The sequence below is a fragment of the Bos mutus genome, chromosome 16 (assembly GCF_027580195.1).
Source record: "Bos mutus isolate GX-2022 chromosome 16, NWIPB_WYAK_1.1, whole genome shotgun sequence".
Classification (NCBI taxonomy): domain Eukaryota; kingdom Metazoa; phylum Chordata; class Mammalia; order Artiodactyla; family Bovidae; genus Bos; species Bos mutus.
Window position 1 is genome coordinate 98,259 of NC_091632.1, and position 27,575 is coordinate 125,833.

General features: G+C 43.7%; 1 long non-coding RNA gene and 1 pseudogene across 1 annotated transcript in view; both read right to left on the reverse strand.

Annotated features, from left to right (window-relative positions):
• Positions 1-520: 520 nt before the first annotated feature.
• Positions 521-1,555, reverse strand: LOC102285526 (olfactory receptor 10AG1-like; annotated as a pseudogene).
• Positions 1,556-5,378: 3,823 nt separating this feature from the next.
• LOC138991213 (uncharacterized) overlaps positions 5,379-27,575 on the reverse strand; it is a 35,950-nt gene continuing 13,753 nt past the window's right edge. The window contains exons 2-3 of the long non-coding RNA XR_011467170.1: positions 9,876-11,601; positions 5,379-6,586 (exon numbers count right to left, since the gene is read on the reverse strand). This is a non-coding gene — a long non-coding RNA (uncharacterized lncRNA). The remainder of the gene's footprint in view (positions 6,587-9,875; positions 11,602-27,575) is intronic.

The window sequence follows — 27,575 nt, forward strand, 5'->3', positions numbered from 1 at the left end:
CTAATATTCCTAATACTAAGGAAACACTACAAAAGTGAAACATGAAGCTACAAGCCAGAGGAAATGACGTCACTAGGAACAGTCAGCATTGAGGTAACAGAATCCTTTCAGGGTTTGTACTCTGAAAGGGTTATGGACACTTGCAAAACAGACAAAGAAGGAAAAACTGCAAGAAAGCACTCAGATTCCCCTACTCCCACCAACTTGGATGCGGTTGTTATTTTCTCATCGTCTAAATCCAATCGTAAGTACAGAAAAAGACAGTGAATATTCCTGAAGGAATTGTAAGTTTCAAGCAAATTTCTTACAGTCATGACCATGATCATTGGTTATATTGCAGTTAACTATCATTTTATTGCTCAGGAAATCTCTTAACTCACTCTTTCCCAGTGAGAGGAAAGACAGGTCTTCAGAATAGATCATTGCCATGGAGATAATTTGTGTTTTGATAACCCAGAAACCCTTAACTCTTTGAAACTAAGGTCCTTTCACATAATGTGAGATGGCAGTGATGATACTATCAGTTTATAGGAACATAGAAATAAACTAGATTAATATTTTCTGATGTATTTACATGGGAAACATAGAAACAAATTGCTTCTGTAATTTCAAGCCTTCGCGTCAAGTTTGATAATTTACTTAGTAGTTTTCTCAGTGCTACAGTGATATCTTTGTTCCTCAGAGTAAATATAATGGGATTCAACATTGGGATCCAAACTGTGTAGAAAAGAGAGATCAACTTCCCAGTTTCTTCAGATTGATTTGGTTTGGGCTGTAAATAAGTGGTAGAGGCTGTGCTGTAGAATAAGACCACCACTGTGCGGTGAGACGAGCAAGTGGAGAAGGCTTTAGCCCTCCCTCTGGCAGATCGCGGTTTCAGAATGTTGGAGATGATTTTGCCATGGGAGACACCAATCAACAGAAATGGAACCATGATGAACACCGCTGCAACTGCATAGACTGCTATCTTGTTCACAAATGTGTCCCCACAAGCAAGCTTGAATACTGGGGGGAGGTCACAGAAAAAAAAATGATTAATTGTGCTAGACCCACAAAAGGGCAGAGGAAACCTGCCATGTTTGCCCCATTACAACAGGAACTCCACTGACCCAAGAGGCAGTGACCATCTGGACACAGACTAGGGGCTCATGATCAGACCATAGTGAAGAGGGTTACAAATGGCCACGGAGTGGTCATAGGCCATCACGGCCCGGAGACACTCTAAACCTCCAAAAAGAAGGACCAAACACATTTGTGTAGCACAGGCAATGAAAGAAATGTGCCCTTTCTGGTTCAGAAGGTCCATGAGCGTTCTTGGGATAGTGACAGTTACACAACAGATTTCTAAAATGGAAAAGTGGTTGAGGAAAATGTACATGGGGTTCTGGAGAGTAGGGTCAGTTCTTGTTATCAGTACAATGACACTACTGCACATCAGGATGATCAGATAGAGCACTAAAAATATCCCCAAAAGAATCCGTTAGAAATTAGAGATATCGGAAAACCCCAAGAGGATAAATTCCATCACTGTAGTGGTATTTGATTTTTCTTTTCTTAATTTGTACTCCATCTGTAGATATGGCAAATTCAAGATGGTTAATTCATTAATGCTTTTGAGCAACGTTTCCCTTCTGTTAACTGGATCAGATGCGTGAATCTATTTACATAATCTATGCAAGTACTGCTGCCTTTGCCTTGCTCAGTTTCTAAGAAATGAGATTTGAAACCTCAGCAATGAACTGACGTGCAGCTAAAATCAATTAGAGAAATAAAGTCCGTATTTTTTACACTTGGATGTACTGATACAAGAGGGCTTCCCTGGTATCTCAGCAGTAAAATAATTTGCTTGAAATGCAGGAGATACAGGAGATGTAGGTTTGATCCATGGGCAAGGAAGATCCCCTGGAGGAGGGGATGGCAACCCATTCCAGTATTCTTGCCTAGAGAATTCCATGGGCAAGGAGCCTGGTGGGCTACGGTCCATGGGATCACAAGGAGTCAGACATGATGGAAATGACTGAGCAGCAGCAGTAATGATACCAGAAACAATATGATGTATGCATTTTTATTTAGAGCTATTGTGCAGCAATAGTATTAAATTGTTTCACCCCTTTTAAGAGTGAAATTATATGTGACACAGCCTTACTATTGTTTTTCTTTGGGTTCATCAATTTCTTTTTCTGTACCTATTGACTTATTCCATTTCCTTTCAACTCAAAGCTTTTCACTTAAAACTTTTGCCTAATTTTTATTCATAACATTTTAAGCCTTCCCATTTCTACTCCAATGAGAACTGACTTTCTTAAACTCAGTCCTTGTTACTGGGGGAACAGATACGTGTAATCATATTGTTCTCGTCTGTGTACCTCACCCATCAGTTATGCTACATATGGAAAGCATGTTACATCATGGGGTCCAGTAACATTCGCTATTCATACCCACTGTATGCTGCATTACAAATACCAATTAACCTTTAACTCAGTCCATACATATGACTTCATGATATTTGGAGTTCCCTGATAGCTCAGTTGGTAAAGAATCCACTTGCAGTGCAGGAGATCCTGGTTTGATTCCTGGGTAGGGAAGATCCAATGGAGAAGGGACAGACTACCCACTTCAGTATTCTCGGGCTTCCCTTGTGACTCAGCTGGTAAAGAATCTGTCTGCAAGGCGGGAGACCTGAGTTCAATCCCTGGGATGGGAAGATCCCCTGGAGAAGGGATTCTGGCCTGGAGAATTCTATGGACTGTCCATGTGGTCACAAAGAGTCAGACGTGACTGAGTGATTTTCACTTTCATGATATTTTAATATAGTCTCTTCTTAACCTATGTGATTCTCTGATCCATTGTCATCTACTTCTCTTACAACCAAATAAAATACTTCCTATATAATTCCTTTGTAATTTTATCTAATAAATGTAACTTTATTTAAACCCTATGATTATTTATTTTAGGAATGCAAATGGCAAAAGCAATAGATGGGGAAACAGTGGAAACTGTGTCAGACTTTATTTTGGGGGGCTCCAAAATCACTACAGATGGTGACTGCAGCCATGAAATTAAAAGACGCTTACTCCTTGGAAGGAAAGTTATGACTAACCTAGATGGCATATTCAAAAGCAGAGACATTACTTCGCCAACAAAGGTCCGTCTAGTCAAGGCTATGGTTTTTCTTGTGGTCATGTATGGATGTGAGAGTTGGACTGTGAAGAAGGCTGAGCGCCAAAGAATTGATGTTTTTGAACTGTGGTGTTGGAGAAGACTCTTGAGAGTCCCTTGGACTGCAAGGAGATCCAACCAGTCCCTTCTGAAGGAAATCAGCCCTGGGATTTCTTTGGAAGGAATGATGCTGAAGCTGAAACTCCAGTACTTAGGCCACCTCATGCGAAGAGTTGACTCATTGGAAAAGACTCTGATGCTGGGAGGGATTGGGGGCAGGAGGAGAAGGGGACGACAGAGGGTGAGATGGCTGGATGGCATCACTGACTCGATGGACGTGAGTCTGAGTGAACTCCGGGAGTTGGTGATGGACAGGGAGGCCTGGCGTGCTGCGATTCATGGGGTCGCAAAGAGTCGGACACGACTGAGCGACTGATCTGATCTGATCTGATCAGTTTAATTTCTAGAAGACTGCTTCTGTTCGGTGATCATCTGGGTTTGTGTTTTAAGACTACTTTTTCTGTAGATGATTTGTCCTCTGAAGCTCCTTCTTGGCATAAAGGTTCCCCTCTGTGGGGGTGGAAAGATGACACTTAATTATCTAGTATCAATAGTGGAAAAATGACACTTAATTATCCAGTATCAATAGTACTTTCTGGAAAAAAATTAAAACTTTCAATTTATTGCATTCCAGACCATTAGTAATTGCTGTAAGTTTGCCTTCCTTAATTTTATTCCCATAATTCATTCCGATCTCATCTTTCACATCTTTAGAAAAGTGTATCACTTACTAATACACAAACGTGATATTGTCGTTCTTTCCAATATACTGCGGGGAGGATTAGATCCCTTTTCAGAAGTGGAACGCTGTTCCTAGATAAACTTTTGTAGAAATTAAAGCATGTTGTATCTGCTGACAAAAATCTGGGTACTTTTATTCATGTTAGGATATCTAGTTGGTCATCAGTGTAGGTATCTAGCAGATTCAAAATGAAAGGCACCTTAAAAATAACCTAGAGCCTGTTATGCACAGTGAAGTAAGTCAGAAAGAGAAAGATACCCTATATTAACACACATGTGCACATAAATGTGTGTGTGTGTGTGTGTGTTCGAGAAAAATGATACTGAAAAACCTATTTGCAAGGCAGGAATATAGACGCAGACATAGAGAACAGACTTCTGAGGGAAGGAGAGGGTAGGACAAACTGAAAGATTAACATTGAGACATACACACCACCACAAGTAAAGCAGATAGCTAGTGGGAAGTTTCTAAATATATAAAACAGGGAGCTCAACCTGAAGCTCTGTGACAACCTGTGGGGGGATGGGGTGGGGTGTGGGAGGGAGGTTAAAAACAGAGGGGATGTATGTACACCCATGACTGATTTACTTTGTTGTATGGCAGAACCAACATAACACTGTAAAGCAATTATCCTCCAATTAATAATTTAAAAAAAAAACATTTAAACCCAATTATTTAAGACAGAAAAAAAAAACAAAAAACAAAAAAACAAAACCCTCCTACAAAATGCTTTTTCTATTTCAGCTACTTCCAGGCAGGTATGTAGCTAAAATTATCAGGAATGAGGTTACAAGGCCAATATCCACTTCTGCTCATAAGCACATTTTTTCTGTTTAGAGATTCTTTGACAATTTGAAACACTATTCATGTTTCTAAAATAGTATTTCTTTTTTGTCTTTGACTTTTTTGTCTTGACTTATGAACTCTTTTTTAGGATTGATGTTGTACCCATCATGACAAATGTAAATAAACATTTGTCATATTTATTTACAAATGAGAATTGCACTGATGACTTGTTTCAACTAAGTTTTACTTACAGGATGGAAAAAACTGCATGTCTGTCACCCATCACCCATGTGAGTAAACTGATCTAATCCTTAAATCTATAGTTAGGATAGTGAATTGAATGTTTCTGTGTTCAATTCAATATCATCACCTGCCGGGGTCCAGCCCCGGTGGATCCAGGGAATTCGAAGCGGGGACGGCGTCGGCGAGGATCAGGAAACAACTGCTTAATTAAATGTTAATTAAGGATATAAAGAGTAATAGAATAAGGATAGCTCAGTAGGAAAATTCAGTGAAGAAAAGAGGCTGAAATAAGGATAGCTCAGTAAGGAAATTCAGTGGAGAAAAGAGGCTGAATAATTCAGCCAGAGGGTGAGAGAAAGAATGACATGGGGAGACCAAGTTTCGGTGAACAAAGCCCGCACTTTATTTTCCAAAGTAGTTTTTATACCTTAAGTTATGCATAGAGGATAACGGGGGAAGGGGTAGAGTCACGCAGCAAGCCAGGCTTTCTTCCTGCAAACTTATCATATGCAAAAGCTTAGGTGATTTGCATCATCTTCTGGCCCGGAGGCCTGTTAACATTTTAAGACCCTTTCTTCAGAAAACTTATTTTTCTCTAAAGGTGATTGGTCAGGAGCCACCCTCCAAAAGCATTAGATAAAGTTGCATTCCTACAGAGCAAAGGTATGGTGGGCTCAATCAAGAAAAGAATTAACTCAAGGGTCCAAGGTTACAAACATTAAAGCTACTACTTACACCAATTATATTAATCAATACACTGCCAGGGACACAGCAGGTAAGGGATATGGAGACTTAGCAGCAAACATTGGCCCAACAAGTGAAAAACCCTTCACCAATACAATTTCTAATCAATCTTTTAACTGCTCAAAGGACTCTGTATTCAGACAGTTTAGAACATCTCATGCCTCTCACAGTTGGGAGGCTCTGAGCGATCACATGTGGCCGGAAAACCTATTCAGGCAGGCTAGAGGACTTCCAAAGGACTTTGTAGGTTGAAACACTATCACACCCAGGAACTTTATTAACTGGAGCTATAAGTTAACTCTTTTTTCAGAGCGAGGTAGTGGGGACAGCGCCCCCCCCCGTAAAGTCAGAGGTGTAGGTGAGAGCACAAAGCAGAAAGTAGGCAGACTCTGGTTTTGGGGGTAGATGCTCGAGAATTTCCAGGGGGACTCCTGAGGCTCGATCCCGCCTTTGCGTATGCCGAGCCTCCTTCCTCATGACCTTTGCCATGGGCAAAGTTCCTCACGCTGGCTCCCGGCAGTGATAGAATTCTAGTTGAGCTATTCCAGATCCTGAAAGATGATGCTATGGAAAGTGCTGCACTCAATATGCAATATGCAATATGCACTCAATATGCAATATGCCGGCTCCCGGCAATCACCTGAAAACAAATCTACACTCTGAGACAATACCTCAAATATACCAGTGTAACAAAATAAAGAAACATCTTGCAATCATATTACAGTACAAGTTTGCAGTCAGTGAAGAAGAAACTCTGGTTGTTTCCATCTAGGAGTCCCACTGTTCCTACTTCTTCTTAGTAGTTCCTACTTCTTCTTAGTAGTTCCTACTGGATCTTCAGCATGCAGGAACCTGAGACGGCAGACAGACAGAACATAAGGAAACAAATACACTATTCAGAGCCTCTATACGTAATAAACACATCACTTCTACCCATATGTCATTGTAGAAACCAATCACCTGGTCCAATGTAGTTCTGAGAAGGTTAGGGAATGATGTTCATTGTATGTCGATAAAACAGATGTATTTGAAGAGCATAAAGCCAGACTCTGTCAGAGTCCTCACTTTTGGTCACTAAAAATAAGGTGTTATAGCATGCTGCAACATGTATACCTTTGGACTGATGATTTAGCATGACACATAATGGAATAAGTGTTCATGGTACACATTTATGCATATTAATGTTTTATAGATATATTTGAGCCTAACAACACAATGCCATTATTATTTTCATTAGGCTTTGATGCTTAAATTAGCAATAGTGGTGAGGCATAATTTACATAACATAAAGCACGACCTTTAAAATTCAGTGATTAGTTGAGATATACTTGACTTTATAGCATTATATTAACTTCTGAACAACATAAATATATTTTAAATGATCATCACAATGTCTAATGTTATTATCCATCAATGTTAATATCCATCACCACCCAAAGTTATGCATTATTTTCTTGTGATGTGAATTTTTAAAAATTTCTCTTAACAACTTTCAAATATGCAAAATTATTTAACTATAGTCACCATGCTCTATATTATTTTCTTGGGCACCAAAATCAGTGTGGACGGTGAGCAGTCATGAAATCAAAAGGCATTTGTTTCTTGGAAAAAAAGCTATGCCAAAACTAGAGTGGGTATTAAAAAGCAAAGACATCACTTTGCTAACAAAGCTCCGTATAGTTAAAGCTATGGTTTTTCCAGTAGTCATGTATGGATATGAGAGTTAAAATATAAAGAAGGCTGACTGCCAAAGAATTGCTGCTTTCAAACTGTGGTGTTGGAGAAGACTTTTGAGGGTCCTTTGAACAGGAAGGAAATCAAACTGGTTAATCCTAAAGGAAATCAACTCTGAATATTCACTGGGGGGATTGGTGCTGAAGCTGAAGCTTCAATACTTTGGTCACGTCATGCAAAGAGCAGCTCACTGACTAAAGGAGAAGGGGACGATGGAGGATGAGATGGCGTCACTGACTCAATGGACATGAGTTTGAACAAACTCCAGGAGATAGTGAAGGCCAGGGAAGCCTGACATGCTGCAGTTCATGGGGTTGCAGGGTCAGACGAGACAGCTACTGAACAACATCAGCACCATGCTGTATATTGATTGGATTGCTATACATTTTAATAGTGGTTTTATAAATACGACTAAATTTAAATTTACTGTCTTGTTGTTTGTGTTTGTTTCTCTTATACATATATTTTCTCTTATACATATATATTTTCATTGTTTTTTATTATTTTTGTGATTTTAATATACTTTTAGTATATATGTATCCTTAGACACCATATTAAAAAGGAGAGACATTACTTTGCCAACAAAGGCCCGTCTAGTCAAAGCTATGGTTTTTCCTGTAGCCATGTATGGGTGTGAGAGCTGGACTAAAAGGAAAGCGGAGCACCGAAGAATTGATGCTTTTGAACTGTGGTGTTGGAGAAGACTCTTGAGTGTCCCTTGGACTGCAAGGAGATCCAACTAATCCATCCTAAAGAAGATCAGTCCTGAATATTCATTGGAAGGACTGATGCTGAAGTTGAAACTCTAATATTTTGACCACTTGAGGCAAAGAACTGACTCATTTGAAAAGACCCTGATGCTGGGAAACATTGAAGGCAGGAGGAGAAGGGGACAACAGAGCATGAGCTGGTCGGATGGCATCACCAACTCAATGGACATTAGTTTCGGTAAACTTTGGGAGTCGGTGATGGACAGGGAGGCCTGGTGTGCTTCAGTCCATGGGGTCACAAAGAGTTGGAAATGACTGAGCAACTGAATTGAACCATTTTTTTATCCAATGTTCCTTATTAATTTTTAGCTGTAACTGTAGAGTTTGCAAAATAAATATCTGCTTAATGCAATCTAACATTAAATAAATTATATACTTTAATATGCAAAATGTTGAGATCCTGAAAATACTCCTCTTTGGACAATCCTATCTTTTGTTTTGTATTATTGCTTTACACTTATTCTTTTTAAATTAATTTTTATGAGAAAACAATTGATTTCCAATGTTATATAGCTTCTGTTATGCAGCAGAGTGAATCAGTGATACATAAGCATACTTTGACTCTTTTTAAGATTCTATTCCCATATAGATTATTGCAGAGTATTGAGTAGGGTTCCTGTGCTATACAGTAGGTTCTTAGTTAGTGAAGTCACTCAGTTGTGTCCAACTCTTGGTGACCCCATGGACTGTAGCCTACCAGGCTCCTCTGTCCATGGGATTTTCCAGGCAAGAATACTGGAGTGGGTTGCCATTTCATTCTCCACACAGTAGGTCTTACTACCTATCTATTTAGACAGGTTAGTTTGTATATTTCAACCCCAGTCTCTCAGTGTACCCCTCCCCTTCCACCTTTCCCTCTTGGTAACTTTAAGTTTGTTTGCAACGTGGGTGATTCTATTTTTGCTTTGTTCCAGTTCCAGTTCAGTCGCTCAGTCATGTCCGACTCTTTGCAACCCCATGAACCTCAGCACACCAGGCCTCCCTGTCCATCACCAATTCCCAGAGTACACCCAAACCCGTGTCCATTGAATCCATGGCGTCATCCAACCATCTCATCGTCTGTCGTCCCCTTCTCCTCCTGCCCTCAATCTGTCCCAGCATCAGGGTCTTTTCAAATGAGTCAGCTCTTCACATCAGGTGGCCAAAGTATTGGGGTTTCAGCTTCAGCATCACTCCTTCCAATGAATACCCAGGACTGATCACCTTTAGGATGGACTGGTTGGATCTCCTTGTAGTCCAAGGGACTCTCAAGAGTCTTCTCCAACAGTGTTGGAGAAGCATCAAAAGCATCAATTCTTCAGTGCTCAGCTTTCTTTATAGTCCAACTGGCACATCCATACATGACCACTGGAAAAACCACAGACTTGACTAGATGGACCTTTGTTGGCAAAGTAATGTCTCTGCTTTTCAATATGCTGTCTAGGTTGGTCATACTTTTCTTCCAAGAGTAAGTCTCTTTTAATTTCATGGCTGCAGTCACCATCTGCAGTGATCTTGGAACCAAAAAAAAAAAAAAAGTCTGCCACTGTTTCGACTGTTTTCCCATCTATTTTCCATGAAGTGATGGAACCAGAAGCCATGATCTTAGCTTTCTGAATGTTGAGCTTTAAGCCAACTTTTTCACTCTCCTCTTTCACCTTCATCAAGAGGCTTTTTAGTTCCTCTTCACTTTCTGCCATAAGGGTGGTGTCAACTGCATATCTGAGGTTATTGATATTTCTCCCGGCAATCTTGATTCCAGCTTGTGCTTCTTCCAGCCCAGCGTTTCTCATGATGTACTCTGCATATAAGTTAAATAAGCAGGGTGACAATATACAGCCTTGACGTACTCCTTTTCCTATTTGGAACCAGTGTGTTTTTCCACGTCCAGTTCTAATTGTTGCTTCCCAACCTGCATATAGATATCTCAAGAGGCAGGTCAGGTGGTCTGGTATACTCATCTCTTTCAGAATATTCTAGTTTGTTGTGATCCACACAGTCACAGCCTTTGGCATAATCGATAAATCAAAAATAGATGTTTTTCTGGAACTCTCTTGCTTTCTCGATGATCCAGCGGATGTTGGCATTTTGATTTCTGGCTCCTCTGGTTTTTCTAAAAGCAGCTTGAACATCTGGAAGTTCATGGTTCACATATTATTGAAGCCTGGCTTGGAGAATTTTGAGCATTACTTTACTAGCATGTGAGACATGTGAGATGAGTGCAATTGTGAGGTAGTTTGAGCATTCTTTGGCATTGCCTTTGTTTGAGATTGGAATGAAAACTGACCTTTCCAGTCCTGTGGCCACTGAGTTTTCCATATATGTTGGCATATTGAGTGAAGCACTTTCACAGCGTCATCTTTTAGGATTTGAAATAGCTCAACTGGAATTCCATCACCTCCCCTAGCTTTGTTCGTACTGATGCTTCCTAAGGCCACTTGACTTTGCATTCCAGGATGTCTGGCTCTAGGTGAGTGATTACACCATCATGATTATCTGGGTGATGAAGATATTTTTTTATATTGTTCTGTGTATTCTTGCCACCTCTTCTTAATATCTTCTGCTTCTGTTAGGTCCATACCATTTCTGTCCTTTATCGTACCCATCTTTGCATGAAATGTTGCCTTGGTATCTCTAATTTTCTTGAAGAGATTTCTAGTCTTTCCCTTTCTACTCTTTTCCTCTATTTCTTTGCACTGATCACTGAGGAAGGCTTTCATAAGTCTCCTTGCTATTCTTTGGAACTCTGCATTCAAATAGGTATGGCTTTCCTTTTCTCCTTTGCTACTGGCTTCTCTTTTTTTTCACAGCTATTTTTAAGAGCTCTTCAGACAGCCATTTTCCTTTTTTGCATTTCTTTTTCTTGGGGATAGTCTTGATCCCTGTCTCCTATACAATATCATGAACCTTTGTCCACAGTTCATCAGGCACTCTGTCTATCTGATCTAGTCCCTTAAATCTGTTTCTCACTTCCATTGTATAACTGTAAGGGATTTGATGTAGGTCATATTAGGTCATATCTGAATGGTCTAGTGGTTTTCCCTACTTTCTTCAATTTAAGTCTGAATTTGGCAATAAGGAGTTCATGATCTGAGCCACAGTCAGCTCTTGGTCTTTTTTTTTTTTTTTTTTTTGCTGACTGTATAGAGCTTCTCCATCTTTGGCTGCAAAGAATATAATCAGTCTGATTTTGGTGTTGACCATCTGGTGATGTCCATGTGTAGAGTCTTCTCTTGTGTTGTTGGACGAGGGTGTTTGCTATGACCAGTGTGTTCTCTTGGCAAAACTCTATTAGCCTTTGTCCTGCTTCATTCTGTACTCCAAGGCCAAATTTGCCTGTTACTCCAGGTGTTTCTTGACTTTCCACTTTTGCATTCCAGTCCCCTATAATGAAAAGGACATCTTTTTTAGTGTTAGTTCTAAAAGGTCTTGTAGGTCATCATCGAACCATTCAACTTCAGCTTTTTCAGCATTACCGGTTGGGGCATAGACTTGGATTACCATGATATTGAATGGTTTGCCTTGGAAATGAACAGAGATCATTCTGTCGTTTTTGAGATTGCATCCAAGTACTGCATTTCAGACTCTTCTGTTGACTATGATGGCTACTCCATTTCTTGTAAGGGATTCTTGCCCACAGTAGTATAAATAATGGTCATCTGAGTTAAATTCACCAATGCGAGAGGAAACCCGAAGTCCCAGTCACCTCTTGAGATGAAGAACGAGTTTCCCACCTCAACTCAAGAGGAGGCTTGACTTCCCTGTTGCAACTTGAAAGAAACCCGGAGTTTCCCACTGGAACTAGAGAGGAACCCCGAATTCCCTGCTGCAACTCAAAAGGAAACCCGAGGTCCACACCTCAACTTTAGAGGAGGCCTGACTATGCTGTCTCAACTCGAGAGGTATGCCCAGAACTGCTTCACAACTCGAGAGGAACACCATGTTTCCCACTTCCACTCTAGATGAGCCCTGATTCCCATGCAGTGACATGAGATGAATTATGAGGTCCCTGTTGCAACTCTAGAGGAATCCCAAGTTCCCCCATAGAAACTTGAGAGGAACCCTGAGGTTTCTGCCATATCTCGAGAGAAACCCCAGTTTCCCACTGCAAATAGAGAAGAGGTCGGATTCCCCTGCATAGTCTCAAGAGAAACACCGAGTTCCCCCTCACAATTCGAGAGGAATCCTGACTCTCCTGTTGCAATTCAAGAGGAACCCCAAGATCTGTCACACAACTCGAGAGGAACCCCGAGATGCCTGCCACAATTTGAGAGGAGGCCCGACTCCCCTGCTGCAACTCAAGAGGAAATCAGAGATCCCAGTTGCCTTGAGAGGAAACCCACGTTTCCCACCACAAATCCAGAGAAGGCCTGGCATCCCTGTGGCAACTCGAGAGGAAGGCCGAGTTCCCCAGCTCAATCCGACAGGAGGCCTGACTACTCTGTTGCAACTTGAGAGGAACCCCAAGATCCCCATGGCAACTTGAGAGGAACACCAAGTTTCCTGTTGCAACTTGAGAAGAACCCCTAGTTCCCCGCTTCCAATCTAGATAGGCCTAATTCCCCTGCAGCAAAATGAGGTGAATCCCAAGTTCCCCATTACAACTTGAGATGAATCCCAAGTTCCCCCATTCCAACTCCAGAGGAAAACTGAGTTCCCTGTCGCAACTCAAGATGAACCATGTGTTTCCCAATGCATCTCGAGAGGAATCCCAAGTTCCCTGCTAGAACTCAAGAGGAGGCCTGACTCCCCTGCTGCAACAAGAGAGGAACCCTGATTTCCACCTCACAACTCGAGAGAAGGACTGACTCCCCTATTGCAACTTGAGAGGAACCCCAGGTTTCCTGCCACAAGTCAGAAGGAGCCACGAGTTCCTGGTCTCAATTCAAGATGAAACCTGATTGACCTGCATCAACTCGAGAGGAACCCCGAGTTCTCCATCGCAATTTGAGACTCGACCCAAGCCACTATTGTAACTCCAGAGGATTCCCAAGAGGGGCCTACCCCAGCACAATTTGAGAGGAGCACTCTACGAAACAAGAGAAGTCCCATGCTATAACTTAAAAGGAGGCCCTCAAGCCACAAGTAGAGAGTAGCCTCCTGCACACCATAAATGGAAAAAATGCCTCTTCTCATCATAAAGAGGAGTCACCCCATCACAGTTTGAGAAGAGCACTTTATCACAACTAAAGAGGAACCCAACTACCACAAATGAAGAGGAGCCCCCAGCCAAAATTAGAGAGGAGACTGCAAATGACAACTAGAGAGGATCTGACCCACCACAAATAAAGAGTGGCCCATCCCTACAATACCAGTGGAGACCCATGACACAACTAGAGAGTAGCCTCCCGTACATTGAAACTAGACTGGGGCCAGCCTGCACATCGCTACGAGAGAGGATCTACCCCCACTGCAGCTCAAGAGGAGGCACCATTACAACTCTAAAGGAACACTGAATCACCTGCAGCAACTCAAGAGGCACCGGGAGTTCCCCACTGCAATTTGAAAAGGAGCCCTAGACTGTAACAAGAAAAGGGGCCACTGGAAAAAATGACGGATGGGCTCACCAGCCAAAGCTGAGGTGGATTCCCCTGGCATAACTAGAGTGAAGGCCCCCAAGAGAGAAGCTTTTAATGCCACAAATAGAGAGGAGATCCCTGAAGTAAGTTGAGTGGAGTCCCTCACAACTGGAGAAAAGCAATCCCACTAATATTAGTAAGGAACACTGAGCACCAAAAGTAGAAAGGACCTCTCCGCTAGAGCCACCCACACCCGAACCAGACAGGACACAGCCCTGCACCTCGAGAGGAGCCCTCCACAACTTGACAGGGGTACCCTGTATATCACGCATATAGAAGAGCCACTCTGCTGCTAAAAAAGACTAATCCCACACCACAAGTAGAGATAAAGTTTCACATCACCACTAGAGAATGGAACCCACCACAACTACAGAGTTGAATCCGACCACAAAGTTAGAGTAGTCCCATGAAAATCCTAGTGAGTAGCCTCCAGACATTGCAACAATACAGGAGCCCCCCTTCACATCCCTACTGGAGATGAGTCATCCCAAAACAACTCTAGAGGAGGCCCCACTGCAAGTGAAAAGGAACACTGAGTACCACCCCAACTCGAGAGGAACACCAAGTTCCCTGCAACGGCTTGAGTTGAACACTGAGTGGCACACTGCAAATCAAAGGGAACACTGAGTTCCAAATGAAACGCAAGAGGAGCTCTGAGACACCTCTGGCAACTCAAGAGGAACCCCGAGTTTCCCGGCCCAAGTCGAGAAGAACCCCGAGTTCCCTGCTGCAACTCAAGTGGAGGTCCAACTCTCCACCTGCAACTCGAGAAGATCCTCTAGTTCAATCTTGCAATTTGAGAGCCCCCCCCCAAAATCCCCTGTTGCAACTCGAGAGGAACCCCGAGATGCCTGTCAGAAGTCGAGAGGAACCCCATATTTCCCACTGCAACTCGAGAAGAACCTCAGTTCCCCACCTGAACTCGAGGTGAAGCTTGATTCCCCTGCAGCCTCTCGAGAGGAAACCCGAGTTTCACCCTGCAACTCAAGAGGAGGCAACTCTCCTGTGACAACTCAAGAGGAAAGCCAAGTTCCCAAACTCAACTCGAGAGGAGGCCTGACAACCCTGTTGCAACTCCAGAAGAACCCCTAGATCCCCACCACAACTCAAGAAGAAAACCGTGTTTACCATCACAACTTGGGAAGAAACCTGAGTTCCCCAATCCATTCTAGATGAGGAAGAATTCCCCTGCAGTGACATGAGATGAATCCTGAGTACCCCATCACAACTCAAGAGGAACCCTGAGTTCCCCACTGCAACTCTAAAGGAGGCCTGATTGCCCTGTTGCAGCTCAAGAGGAACCCCGAGATCCCCACCACAACTCACCACCCCCGAGATCCCAGCCACATCCCGAGATGTCTGCTGCAACACGAGACAAACACTAAGATCCCCCTCGCAACACCAGAGGATGCCTTACTCCCCTGTTGCAACTCGAGAGGAAACCTGAGCTACCGCCTAATCTCGAAAGGAGCCTGACTCACATGTTGCAACTTGACAGGAACCACAAGATCCATTTGCAACTCGAGAGGAACCCGAGTTTCCTGCCACAACTCTAGAAGAACCCCAGGTTCCCTGTCTCAAATCGAAATGAGTCCCAATTCGCATGAAGTGACTTGAGAAGTACCCCGAGTACCCCACTGAAAGATGAGGGGTACTCATCTCGAGTACCCCTCGAGATGAGGCCCAAGCCCCCTGATGCAACTCCAGAGGCTACACAAGAGGAGCCTACCTCACCACAATTCGAGGGGAGAAATCTACCACAACAAGAGAGGAAATCCCATACAACAACTAAACAGGAGCCCCCTCTCCCTTCCAAAACTAGTGAGTATCTTCCTGCATGTCACAACTAGTAAAAGCTACCCTTCTACCACAACCAGAGAGGAGTCACTACCATCAAATTTCAGAAGAGCACTCTACCGCAACTAAAGAGGAGCCCATCTACCACAAGTCAAGAGGAGCCCCACTGCCAAAGCTAGAGAGGAGTCTGCAAACGACAACTTGAGAGGAGCCGACCCATGACAAATAAAGAGTTGACCTTCACTGCAATTAGAGGTGTGACCCATGCTGCAACTAGAGAGTAGCCTCCTGCACTTTGCAACTAGACAGGGGCAGCCTGCAGATTACTACCATAGAGGATCTGCCCCACTATAGCTCAAGAGGCTCCACAACAACTCTAAAGAAAACCCGAGTCACCAGCTGCAACTCAAGAGGCACCCCGAGTTCACTGCTGCAATCTGATAGAAACCCTAGGCTGTAACAAGAAAAGGTGCCACTGGCCAAAATGACAGAGGGGCTCCCCGGCCAAAACTGAAGCAGATTCCTCAGGCACAACTAGAGTGAAGCTCCCAGAATATCACACCTAAAGAGAAGCCTTTCTGCCATAAATAGAGACAAGCTCTCTGAAGTAAGTCGAGCAGAGTACCTCACATATAGAGAAAAGCAATCCCACTAATTTTAGTGAATTACCCGTATCAGCCAAAGTAGGATTTCCCCTGTGGAGCCACCCACACCCCAGAGAGGATGCAACTCCACACCCAGAGAGCCCCGCACTTCCAGCACAACTCCAGAGGAGCCTGCTAGACATCACACATAGAGAGAAGCCCTTCTGCTGCTAAGAGATGAATCTCACACCACAAATAGAGAGGATCAAACCCACAACAACTACAGAGTTTACCCTAAGCACAAGGATAGAGAAGTCCCATGCCAAAATTCGTGAGTAGCCTCCCAACATTGCAAAAAGACAGGAACAACCCTGCACATCCCTGCTAGAGATGAGTTGCCTCAAGACAACTCGAGAGGAGGTCTGACACTCCGGTTGCAAGTCGAGTGAAAACCCAAGTTTCCCATCACAACTCGAGAGGAAACCCAAGTTCCCCATTGCCACTCGAGAGGAAACCCGAGTTTCCTACCACAACTCGAGAAGAACACCGAGTGCTCCGCCTCAACTCGAGATGAGGCCCAATTCCCCTGCAACAACTCGAGTGGAACCCCAGGTCCCCCTCGAAATTCAAGAGGAGGCCTGAATCCCCTGTTGGAATTCGAGAGGAAACCTGAGATTCTCGTTGCCTCTTTAGAGGAATCCCGAGTTCCCCAACACAACTTGAGAGGAGGACTGTGTTTCCTGCTGCAACTCGAGAAGAATCCTGAGTTCCCCACCTCCACGCTAGATGAGGCCTGATTCCCCTGCAGTGACTTGAGATGAATCCGGAGTTCCCCATTGCAACTCTAGAAGAATCCCAAGTTCCCCATCACAACTCGAGAGGAACCCCGAATTTCCCATTGTATCTCAAGAGGAACCCTGAGTTCCCCACTGCAACTCGAGAAGAGGCTTGATTCCACTGCAGCATCTCAAGAGGAACCCTGAGTTCCCCACTGCAACTCAAGAGGAGGCCCAATTCCCCTGTTTCAACTTGAGAGGAACCCCAAGTTTCCATCCGCATCAAGAGGAACCTCGAGTTACCCTGCTGCAACTAAAGAGGAAGGCTGACTGCCCTGTGGCAACTTGAGAGGAAACCCGAGTTACCCACCTAAACTCTATAGGAGGCCCGACTACCCTGTTGCAACTCAAGAGGAACCCCTAGATCCCTGTTGCAACTCGAGAGGAACACCGAGGTTCCTCTCCCAACTTGAGAAGATCCCCAAGATTCCTGCCTCCATTCTAGATGAGGCCAGATTCCTGTGCAGTGACGTGAGATGAACCCCAATTTCCTCATTACAACTCGAGAGGATTCCCGAGTTCCTCATCGGAACTAGAGAGGAACCCCGTTTCCCACTGCAACTTGAAAGGAACCCTGAGTTTCCTGCCGCATCTCAAGAGGAACTTCGAGTTCCCTGCTGCAACTCGAGATCAGGCTCGATTACCCTGCAACATCTCAAGAGGACCCCTGAGTTCCCCCATGCAACTCAAGAGGAGGCCCAACGACCCTGCTGCAACTCAAGAGGAAGCATGACTTCTCTGTTGTAACTCAAGAGGAGCCCTGATCCCCATCGCAATTCAAAAGGAACCCCAAGTTTCCTGCTGCAACTCCAGAGGACAGCTGACTCATCTGTTGCAACTTGAGAGGAACACTGAGATCCCCGTTGTAACTCTAGAGGAACCCCGAGTTTCCCACCACACTCAAGAGGAGCCCTGAGTTTGGCTGCTGCAACTTAAGAGGAGGCCCCCCTTCCTTGCTGCAACTTGAGAAGAACCCCAAGTTCCCCCTCGCAACATCAGAGGACACCCTATTCCCCTGTTGCAACTAGAGAGGAAATCCGAGTTTTACACCTCAACTCAAGAGGAGCCTGACTCACCTGCTGCCACTCAGGAAGAACCCTAATTTCCCCCTCGCAACACGCGAGGAACTCCTAGTTACTCAATGCAAGTCTAGAAGAAACCCAGGTTGCCTGCCTCAACTCGAGATGAGGCCAGATTCACATACAGTGACACAAGAACCCTGAGTTCCCCGTTGAAACTCGAGACGAGCCCCAAGCCCCCTGATTCAACTCCAGAGGATACCTAAGAGGAGAGTAACCCACCAAAATTCGAGAGGAGAACTTTACCACAATAAGAGAGGAAGCCCCATAACACAACTTAGGAGGAGGCGCCCCCTTTCACAACTAGAGAGTATCCTCCTGCACATCACAAGTAGAAAAAGCACCCCTTCTCATAACCAGAGAGGAGTCACCCCCATCACAATTTGGAAGAGCACTCTACCACAACTAAAGAGGAGCCCCCCTGCCACAACTAGAGAGGAGTCTGCAAATGACAACTAGAGAGGAGCCCACCCACCACAAATAGAGTGGACAAATAAAGAGATGAACATCACACCACAAATAGGAGTTTGCACAACACCAGTAGAGAGAACCAAGCCCACCACAACTGCAGAGTTGACCCCAACCACAATGATAGAGAAGTCCCATGCCAAAACTAGTGAGTAGCCACCCACCACTGGAAAAAGACAGGAGGCACCCTGCACATCCCTGCTAGAGATGAGTCACCCCAAGACAACTCAAGAGGAGGCCCCACCACAAGTTGAGAGGAACCCTGAGTAACCTCCAACTAGAGAGGAATCCTGAGTTCCCCACCAGGGCTCAAGTGGAACTGCGAGTCCCACGCTGCAACCCGAGAGGAACATTGAGTTCCCACAACTTGAGAGGAGCTCTAAGTATCCTGCTGCAACTCAAGAGGAACCCTAGTTTCCCGCCACAACTGGAGAGGAACCCCGCGTTACCCACTAAACTCGAGAGGAGGCCTGACTGCCCTGCAGCATCTCGAGAGGAAGCCCAAGTTCCCCCATGTAACTCAAGAGGAGGCTGGAGTCCCCTGTTGCAACGTGAGAGGAAATCCGAGTTTTCCCCCTCAACTCGAGAGTAGGCCTGACTACCCTGTTGTAACTCTAGGGGAACTCCGAGTTCCCCACTGCAACTTGGGAGGAGGCCCCACTCACCTGTTGCAACCCGAGAGGAAACCCAAGACCCCCATCAAAACTCGAGAGGAATCCCAAGTTTTCCACCACAAATCGAGAAGAACCCCCAAATTCCACGCCGCAACTCAAGATGAGGGCTAATTCCCCTGAGGCAACTCGAAAGGAACATCGAGTTACCCGTCACAGCTCGAGATGAGCCACAAGCACCTTGATGCAACTCCAGGGGATTCCCAAGAGGAACTTACCCCAGAAAATTCGAGCAGGGCCCTCTTCTGCAAAGAGTGGAAGCCCCGTGCCATAACTAAAAAGGAGGCCCCCCTGCTACAACTAGAGAGTAGCCTCCTGCATATCACAACTAAAAAAGCATCCCTTCTCATCACAACCAAAGAGGAGTAACCCACCTCACAATTTGAGAACAGCACTCTACCACAACTAGAGAGGAGCCAAACTACCACAACTGTAGAGGAGCCCCCTGCCACAACTAGAGAGGAGTCTGCAAATGACAACTAGAGAGGAGCCAACCCACCAAAAATAAAGAGTGAACTCTCCCTGCAATTAGAGTGGAGCCCCATGCCACACATAAAGAGTAGCCCCCTGCACATTGCAACTAGACACAGGCCAGCCTGCACATCACTACTTGAAAGGATCTGCCCCACTACAGCTCAAGAGGAGGCTCCACCATAACTCTAATGGAACCCTGTTGCAACTTGAGAGGAAATCTGAATTCCCTGCCTCAACTCGAGAAGAGGCCTGAATCCCCTGTTGTAACTCGAGAGGAACCCCGAGTTTCATGCAGCAACTCGAGAACCCTGAGTTCCCTGCCTCAACTTGAGATGAGACCTGATTCCCCTGCAGCGTCTTGAGAGGAATACTGAATTCTCCATCGCAACTCAAGAGGAGCTCCAAGCCCCCCGATACAACTCCAGAGGATTCCCAAGAGGAGCCTACCCCACCACAATTCGAGAAGAGCACTCTACCACAAGAGAGGAAATGCTATACCACAACTAAAGAGGAGGCCTCCACTGCCACAACTCGAGAGTAGCCTCCTGCACGTCACAACTAGGGGAACCGTCCCTTCTCATCACAACCCGAGAGGAGTCACCCCCTTATAATGTGAGAAGAGCACTCTACTACAACTAGAGAAGAGCCCAAGTACCACAACTAAAGAGGAGAACACGGTCCTAATATGGCAGAGAAACAGCATGGGGAGACAACTTTCTCCCCCACAAATCCATCAAAAGATCATTTGAATGCTGAGCAACTTCCACAGAACAACTTCTGGACGCTGGCAGAGGACACCAGTCACCCAGAAAGGCAGCCCTTTCTCTTGGAAAGTAAGTAGTGAAATGTTGTTGCTGAACCATGAAAGATGCCAGGATTCTTGGCCTCCGGACGAGAAGAAATCAATCCGGGGCCAGAGACGAGGCTTGATCACTCAGAGCTTTTGTGTAGTAAAGTTTTATTAAAATATAAAAGAGATAGAGAAAGCTTCTGACACAGACATCAGAAGGGGGCAGAAAGAGTGCCCCTTTTGCTAGTGTTAGCAAGGGAACAACATACTTTTAGTTAGTTATTACAATGAATCAAAAGAATGTCTGGAGATTGTAAAGATCGTACTAGACCCACTCCAATAATTTACATTTTAAGATAACAGGATTAGCCAGAAGGATTTCAGGAAGGAGAAACCGTCCTCAAGCAGGATACATTGTTGTTATATAATCCTTCAGTTCAGTTCAGTCGCTCAGTCGTGTCCAACTCTTTGCGACCCTATGAATGACAGCATGAGAAGCCTCCCTGTCCATCACCAACTCCAAGAGTTCACCCAAACTCATGTGCATCGAGTTGGTGATGCTTTCCAGCCATCTCATCCTCTGTCATCCCCTTCTCCTCTTGCCCTCAATCCCTCCCAACATCAGGGTCTTTTCCAATGAGTCAACTCCCCGCATGAGGTGGCCAAAGTATCGGAGTTTCAGCTTCAGCATCAGTCTTTCCAATGAATACCCAGGACTGGTCTCCTTTAGGATGGACTGGTTGGATCTCCTTGTAGTCCAAGGGACTCTCAAGAGTCTTCTCCAACACCACAGTTCAAAAGCATCAGTTCTTCAACGCTCAGCTTTCTTCACAGTCCACTTCTCACATCCATACATGACCACTGGAAAAACCATAGCCTTGACTAGATGGACCTTTGTTGGCAAAGTAATATCTCTGCTTTTGAATATGCTATCTAGGTTGGTCATAACTTTCCTTCCGAGGAGTAAGCGTCTTTTAATTTCATGGCTGCAATCATCATCTGCAGTGATTTTGGAGCCCAAAAAATAAAATTCTAACACTGTTTCCACTGTTTCCCCATCTATTTCCCATGAAGTGATAGGACCAGATGCCATGATCTTCGTTTTCTGAATGTTGAGCTTTAAGCCAACTTTTTCACTCTCCTCTTTCACTTTCATCAGGAGGCTTTTGAGTTCCTCTTCACTTTCTGCCATAAGGGTGGTGTCACCTGCATACCTGAGGTTATTGATATTTCTCCCGGCAATCTTGATTCCAGCTTGTGCTTCTTCCAGCCCAGCATTTTTCATGATGTACTCTGCATATAAGTTAAATAAGCAGGGTGACAATATACAGCCTTGACGTACTCCTTTTCCTATTTGGAACGAGTCTGTTGTTCCATGTCCAGCTCTAACTGTTGCTTCCTGACCTGCATGTAGGTTTCTCAAGAGGCAGGTCAGGTGGTCTTGTATTCCCATCTCTTTCAGAATTTTTCACAGTTTATTGTGATCCATGCAGTAAAAGGCTTTGGCATAGTCAATAAAGCAGAAATAGATGTTTTTTCTGGAACTCTCTTTCTTTTTCAATGATCCAGTGGATGTCGGCAATTTGATCTCTGGTTCCTTAGTACAGAGTTTAAACTGAGTTGTTTGTTGTGTAATCATCAGTTCTTAAAGACAAAAATGTTTTATGTGACTAAGACTAAGGAATGTAGAGGGGAAAAAAACCATTTGTCCTTTCCTCCTCCTTGAGAATTACAGACCCCTATCTCTTCCTCCTTGAGAATCCCAGACCCTTCTCTCCTTGGGGACACCCGGACTTCTTATCAACCTGCCTAGGAATTGACTCTCTCAGTAGGACAAAATCTAAAAGACAAAAAGAGAGACAACCGTTAGGGATGAAGACCAGTTCAGGGGAGGGAGTCATGAAGGAGGAGAAGTTTCCAAACAGCAGGAACCCCTCTCACTGATGGGTCTGTGGCAAATTCTGTAATCTTAGAGGGCAATATAACCGGGGGTGGCGGGGAACAAAGAATGCATGCCTAACCGCAACTCCCAGCAGAGAAGTAGCCCAGAAGCTCACGTCTGCCACCAGTGAGCTGGGGCTGGACAGGGAGGCGCAGGCAGATGTTTAGGGTAAGGACTGGGGCTGAATGCCCTGAGGACAGTCTGAGAGAGCTAACGTGAGATAGCAACCCAAACTGTGGGTTAGCCAGAGAGAGAAAAAAAAGAGAGAGAACTTTCTTGCAAATAGCTCTAACCTAAGACACAGCCTGGCCAGATCACAGAACAAAGGATTGAGCCAATACCAATGGAGAACTAGCCAGCTGTGGACAGGCCCCTTCCCCCCGACAAGAGGCAGAGAGACAGGCAGGCAACAGCCAGAGCCAGAAGGCAAGGTGCAATCTTGGCCCCAGAGACAGCATCCTCCTTCAAACTGTGAGCAAGCTCCCAGTTGCTAACCATGTCTTCCTGGGATCCTGGACAACTGACATTTGCCAGGAGGCTTGCAGCCAGAGATCAGCATCCAAGAGGAGACACACAGCACACCTGAGATGGTGCTTTCGTGGCGCACCCAGGAAACCAAGGGGCCAGGATTGGGGAGGTGATTAAGATACACAGCCCACTTGGGACAGTGCGCTCCCCAAGCACCTGGTCACCTGAGCTGCTCAGACCTAGGAAGGGCACAAAACGCACAGCCAACTTATTCTGTACCCTTGCGGAGTACCCAAGAACCTGAACCTGAGCAGCTTAGACCTGGGAAGTGCACGAAATGCAGGGTCTGCTTTGGACAGCACCCCTGCAGAGCAACCTGGAGCCTGAGCAGTGTAGACCAGGAAAGAACACGCTGCCATGAGCTGGGGTAAACCCAGTGTGGTCCAAACACTGCGAGCACTCCCCACACATGCCAGTGATATTTGTTTGCAGTGTTCCTCCCTCCCCATAACACAACTGAACAAGTGAGCCTAAATAAGTGACCACCTTCAGTGGCTCAGAGGTTAAAGCGTCTGCCTACAATGCGGGAGACCCAGGTTTGATCCCTGGGTCGGGAAGATACCCTGGAGAAGGAAATTGCAACCCACTCCAGTATTCTTGCCTGGAGAATCCCATGGATGAAGAAGCTTGGTAGGCCAAAGTCCATGGGGTCGCAAAGAGTCGGACACGACTGAGCAACTTCACTTTTCACACCCATGTGTCAGAGAGGAAATTAGACACTGAAGAGACCTGCAAACAGACAAAGCCAAAATAAACAAAGAAGAGGGAACCACTATGGAAATGACAGGTGCAACAGATTAAAACCCTGTAGTTAACATTGACTAAGCACTGGAAGAGGCCTATAGACCTTGAGAAGAAGTATAAGCTGGAACAAGGAACTATCTGAAACAGAAATAACCGCACACTGCCCTCAACAGCTCCAGAGAAATTCCTAGATATATTTTTACTAATATCATTTCTTAATTTTAGCTTTATTATTCTTTTATTTTTATCTTCTTTATTACTCCTTTAATTTTCATTTTTATAACCTACTATTAGCTATTTTTGAAGCAAATTTCATACAGATAAATTTTTTATAATTTTCATGATTGACTTTTTTTTGGTATTTCTAATATTGTATTTTTGAGACTCTAACTTCTAGTCTAGATTTTTAATCTTTGCTTTTTGATATTTGTCATCAGTTTTGTACTTTTAAGAACATAATTTTCAGTACCCATTTTTATTTAGGGGTTTGATTACTGGCTTCATTGCTCTCTCCCACTTTGAACCCTCCCTTTTCTCCCCCAGGTCACTGCTATCTCCTCCCTCCCCGTTCTGTTCTCTACTTAAGTCTATGAATCTCTCTGGGTGTTCTGGGATGTGGAGGACACTTAGGGAACTGGTTACTGGCTAGATTGATCTCTCCCCTTTTGACTTTCCCTATTCTCCTCCTGGACACCTTTATCTCCCTCCTCTCTCTTCTCTTCTCTATGTAACTCTGTGAACCTCTCTGGGTGTTCCAGACTGTGGAGAGCACATAGGGAATTGATTACTGGCTAGATTTCTCTCTCCTCTTTTGATTCCCCCTCTTCTCCTGGTCACCTCTATCTCTCGCCTCCCTTTTCTCTTCTAATGTAACTCTGTGAACCTCTCCGGGTGTCCCTCACTATGGAGAATCTTTTCACCATTAACCTAGATGATTTATCATCTGTGCTGTACGGATGGAGAAGTATTGAGGCTACTGTAAGAATAAGACTGAAAGCCAGAGGCAGGAGGATTAAATCCAAAACTTGAGAACACCAGAAAACCCCTGACTCCAGGGAACATTAATTGACAAGTGCTTATCCAAAAACCTCCATACCTACACTGAAACCAAGCTACAACGATTTCAGAGTAAGCCATACAATACCAGAGTAAGACATACCATGCTATTTCTTCAGCAATGCAGGAACACAGCCCTGAGCATTAAAATACAGGCTGCCCAAAGTCACATCAAGCCCATAGATACCCCAAAATTCACTAATGAACACTTCATTGCACTCCAGAGAGAACAGATCCAGCTCTACCCACAAGAACACAGAGGCAAGCATCCCTAACCAGGAACACTTGAAAAACCACTACTCCAACCCCACCCATAGGGAGCAACCTCCACAATAAAGAGGAACCACAAACCCCCAGCCTACAGAAAGGTGACCCCAAACACTGCCATATAAACAAAATGAAAAGGCAGAGAAATATTCAGCAGGTAAAGAAGCATGGTAAATGCCCATCAAGCCAAACAAAAGAGGAGGAGATAGGGAGTTTACCTGAAAAAGAATTCAGAATAATGATAGTAAAGATGATCCATAATCTTGAAAACAAAATGCAATTACAGATAAATAGATTAGAGACAAAAATTGAGAAGATGCAAAAAATGTTTAACAAGGACCTAGAAGAAATAAAAAAGTCAATCAATAATGAATAATGCAATAACTGAGATCAAAAGCACTCTGGAGGGAACCAACAGTAGAATAACTGAGGCAGAAGATAGGATAAGTGCGGTAGAAGATAGAATGGTGGAAATAAATGAAGCAGAGAGGAAAAAAGAAAAAAGAATTAAAACAAATGAGGATAACCTGGGACAATGTTAAACGCCCCAACATTTGAATCATAGGAGTCCCAGAAGAAGAAGACAAAAAGAAAGGCATGAGAAAATACTTCAGGAGATAATAGTTGGAAACTTTCCTAAAATGGGGAAGTAAATAGCTACCCAAATCCAAGAAACCCAGACAGTCCCAAACAAGATAAACCCAAGGCAAAACACCCCAAGACACATATTAATGAAGATCAAACACAAAGAGCAAATATTAAAAGCAGCAAGGCAAAGGCAATAAATAACACACAAGAGGATTCTCATAAGGATAACAGCTGATCTTTCAATAGAAACTCTTCAGGCCAGTAGGGAATGGCAGAACATACTTTAAGTGATGAAACAGAAAAACCTACAACCAGATACTATACCCAGCAAGGATCTCATTCAAATATGAAGGAGAAATTAAAAGTCTTACAGACAAGCAAGAGCTGAGAGAATTCAGCACCACCAAACCAGACCTTCAACAAATGCTAAAGGATCTTCTCTAGACAGAAAACAGAGAAAGGTTTATAACCTCGAAACAAAGACAACAAAGTAAATGGCAACGGGTGTCATACTTATCAATAATTACCTTAAATGTAAATGGGCTGAATGCCAAATCTAAAAGACAAAGACAGGCTGAATGGATACAAAAACAAAACCCCTATATATGCTGTCTACAAGAGACCCACCTCAAAACAAGGGACACAGACAGACTCAAAGTGAAGGGCTGGAAAAAGATATTTCATGCAAATGGAGAACAAAAGAAAACAGGAGAAGAAATGCTCATATCAGGTAAAATAGACTTTGAAATAAAGGCTGTGAAAAGAGACATAAAGGACACTACATAATGATCAAAGGGTCAATCCAAGAAGAAGATATAACAATTATAAATATATACGTACCCAACATAGGAGCACCGCAATATGTAAGGCAAATGCTAACAAGTATGAAAGAAGAGATTAACAGCAACACAAAAATAGTGGGAGACTTTAATACCCAACCAGATAATTAGCAAGGAAACACAAACTTTAAATGATACAATGGACCAGTTGGACCTAATTGATATCTATAGGTATTTCACCCCAAAACAATGAATTTCACTTTTTCTCAATTGCACACGGAACATTCTCCAGGATAGAGCACATCCTCGGCCATAAATCTGCCTTGGTAAATTTAGAAAACATGAAATCATTTCAAGAATCTTTTCTGATCACAATGCAGTAAGATTAGTTGTCAACTACAGGAAAAATAGTATTAAAAATACAAACATATGAAGGCTAAACAACATGCTACTTAATAACCAACAAATCACAGAGGAAATCAAAAAAGATATCAAAATATGCATAGAAACAAATGAAAATGAAAACACGACAACCCAAAACCAATGGGATTCAGTAAAAGCAGTGTTCAGGGGAAGGTTAATAGCAATACAAGCTTACTTCAAGACAAGAGAAAAATCAAATAAATAATCTAACTTTACACCTAAAGCAACTAGAAAAAGAAGAAATAAAGAACCACAGGGTTAGTAGAAGAAAATAAATCATACAAATTAGGCAGAAATAAATGAAAGAGAAATAAAGGAGACTATAGAAAAATCAACAGAACTAAAAGCTGGTTCTTTGACAAGATAAATAAAAGGGACAAACCATTAGACTCATCAAGAAAAAAAAAGGGAGAAGAATCAAATCAACAAAATTAGAATTAAAATGGAGAAATCACAACAGAGAACATAGAAATACAAAGGATCATAGACTACTCTTGGCAACTATAGGACAAAATAATGGACAACTTGGAAGAAATGGACAATTTCTTAGAAAATTATAACCTTCTAAAACTGAACCAGGAAGAAACAGAAAATCTTAACAGACCTATCACAAACACAGAAATTGAAACTGTAATAAAAAAATCTTCCAACAACAACAACAAAAAAAGCCCAGGACCAGATGGCTTCACAGGTGAATTCTACCAAAAACTTACAGAAGAGTTAACACCTATCCTACTCAAACTTTTCCAGAAA